Here is a 3,376-nt window from a genome sequence, read left to right on the forward strand (position 1 = left end):
GAAAGGCATCTGACCACTCACTTGTCATGAGGGGTATAGAAGAAGAAAGACTTCTTAAACTGCAAGGAACTTCTGCTTATGCACAACATTTCTCATATATTTTTCATCATGAAGAAGGTACACTTCCGTCAAGTTTATTATGGCATGCTAGATTTGGACATTTAAACTATGATAGTCTCCGCTTGTTGAAGAAAAACGGTGTTGCTGATTTGCCTACCATTCCTAGAAAACATAAGCAATGTGATGCTTGCATTCTAGGAAAGCATAGCAAACAGTCTTTTCATGATTCACATTCAAGAGCACATAAGAAGCTTGAACTCATTCATTCAGATTTATGTGGTCCAATGCCTGTTTCTTCTGCAAATGGAAATAAATATATCATGACATTTATTGATGATTACACCAGAATGTGTTGGGTTTATTTATTGAAGAACAAATCTGATGCTTTTCAAACATTCAAGAATTTTCATAAGTGGATTGAAAATGATGCACAATCTCATATTGGGTCTATTCGCACTGATAATGGAAAAGAATATACATCAAATGAATTTGAACACTATCTTCGCCAACATGGGATTAAACATCAAACAACTGTGCCTTATAATCCTCAATAGAATGGTGTAGCTGAAAGAATGAACAGAACAATTTTGAATATGGTACGATCCATGCTTTTCTTCAAAAATGTAAAGACAATGTTTTGGGCTGACGCTGTTCTATGTGCTGCATATATAAAGAATAGATGTCCATCTAGTGCTATAAGAAACAAAACTCCTTATGAATTGTGGTATGGACATGTTCCTTCGGTAAAACATCTCAAGATCTTTGGTTCCACCTGTTATGCTTTAATACCAAAGGTACATAGAAACAAACTTGGTGCTAGAAGTCGTAAGTGTATCTTCCTGGGGTATTCAAACACATCTAAAGCATACCGCCTCTATGATGAAGTAAATAAAAAGTTTGTTTTATCTAGAGATGTCATTTTTCTTGAATCATCCAAATCTGAAAGTGTTGTTGAGCGGCAACTTGATCGCTTGGATAGATTCACAAAACCGAAATCATTTCAAGAGTTTGATAATCAGATTCCACATCTTGAAGGGGGGATTCCTATACTAGATCAACATGTGGAATCTTCTTCTTCTGAAGAACAATCTCCCCTGCATGACACTCCAACAACGGATGATGCTTTAAGTGATGTAATTGATAGAATTGGGAGACTTAATCTTGATTCAAACCCAACTCAATCAACAGAGCAGCCTGGACCATCTCAGAAAGGTCCCCCAAAGTGGCTGACAAAGACACTTGAAAGTGTTCATCCTGATGAAATTAGAAAAACAGGAACCAGAAATACAAACCGACAAGATGGAGGTGATGTAGATAACTCTAATTCACCTGTTGATATGGATGTTACTTATGAGTGTGAATTGAACTTGTCTACATATTTTGAACCAACTTCCTTCAAAGAAGCTGCTTCTCATGATGAATGGAAAGAAGCGATGCAAAAGGAGTATGATGCCCTCATAAAGAATGGCACTTGGAAGCTGGTTGATCCTCCATTTGGAACCAAACCAATTGGCTGCAAGTGGGTCTACAAGAACAAGTACAAAGCTGATGGCTCACTTGACAAGCACAAAGCTAGGCTTGTGGCAAAAGGTTTTGCACAGAAGGAAGGGGTCGATTATGAGGAAACTTTTGCCCCCACAGCGAAATGGGCCACCATCCGGACACTCTTTGCACTAGCTGCTCAGAACGGTTGGAAAGTCCATCAAATGGATGTAAAAACTGCATTCTTGAATGGAGATCTAAAAGAGAATGTTTTTATGTCCCAGCCTGAAGGATTTGCTGTGAAAGGACATGAACATAAAGTATGCAAACTTGTGAAGTCCTTGTATGGCCTCAAACAAGCACCACGAGCCTGGTATGAAAAACTAACTGAGCATCTTCTGAAACTCAACTTCAATCATTTTGATCTTGATGATGCAACTTTATTTGTCAAGAAAGTTGGCAAAACAGTTGTATATCTTGTGGTATATGTAGATGATCTTTTAATGACAGGGAACAATGAAAGCTATATTGCATCCATAAAGAAAGAATTAGGAAATTTTTTTGAAATCACTGATTTGGGCTATGTTCATTACTATCTTCGCATTGAAGTAACCCAACATCCAAAGTCCATATTTCTTTCTCAAAAGAAATACATTGGAGATTTGTTAAACAGATTTGGCATGACAGAGTGCAATCCTCTTTCTACTCCAATGGAACAAAACTTGAAGCTCACATCTATTGAAGGAAAGGAATTTGAGGATGCAACAAAGTATAGACAGCTTGTAGGAAGTCTCATCTACCTCACTACTACCAGACCAGACATTTCATTTGCTGTTGGAATCCTCTCCAGGTTTATGCAAAAGCCTTGTGAGGGACATTGGTCTGCTGCAAAAAGAGTTCTAAGGTACTTGAAGGGAACTCAAGACCTTGGAATCAAGTATACACAGGTGGACGACTTCAACTTGATTGGATACTCTGATTCAGACTTCGATGGAGACAAAGAAACTGGGGTATCTACTTCAGGATATGCTATGAGTCTTGGATCAGGAGCTGTCTCCTGGAGATCACGCAAACAATCAGTACCAACAGATTCCACAACAGAAGCAGAATATGTGGCAGCAGCTGAAGCAACGAAAGAAATTGTGTGGCTCAGGAAAATTCTTGAAGACTTGCAGGTAAAACAAATACAATCAACTCCACTCATGATTGATAACACCTCTGCAATAAAGTTGGCCAAGAACCCAAAGTTCCATGATCGTACTAAGCACATCAATACTAAATATCATCTGATCCGACATCATGTTGAGGCCAAAACAATCCATCTCCGTCATTGTTCCACAAACGAGCAAATTGCAGACATCTTCACCAAAGCGCTTGGAAGAGAAAAGCTTGAAAGATTCAGAACGATGCTTGGACTCACCAACATCCCTTCAGATTAAGGGGGGGAATGTTGACACCTAATTCGAAACGGATGGGTGAACTGGACAGTCATCAAGAAGATGAACTGATCCGTCATATGTATGTATATAAAGAATAGTTAGCTAATGAATAATACATCAGTTCTTTCTTCCGCTCATTCTGGAGTTACCCTGGCCTGACAGCTTCATTAAGTCGCTTCCACCACTGTTAGTATGAGTTGAAACCATTACTCTTCTCCGTGCTTCCTAAATCTTTTGCATAGCAACTCGTTCCCTACAAGCATATAATTTACCATAACACTGAGAATACAAGAGAAAATTTCCAATATGTGTGCGGGAGTGTGGAGAAATCACCATTCTCCGCACCTCTGCATAACTTGATCTCCGCACTCATGTACAATGAATGCAGAAGCCCC

The sequence above is a fragment of the Pinus tabuliformis genome, chromosome Q (genome assembly GCF_031772625.1).
Source record: "Pinus tabuliformis cultivar Carrire ecotype Pingquan chromosome Q, CPIR1, whole genome shotgun sequence".
Lineage (NCBI taxonomy): Eukaryota > Viridiplantae > Streptophyta > Pinopsida > Pinales > Pinaceae > Pinus > Pinus tabuliformis.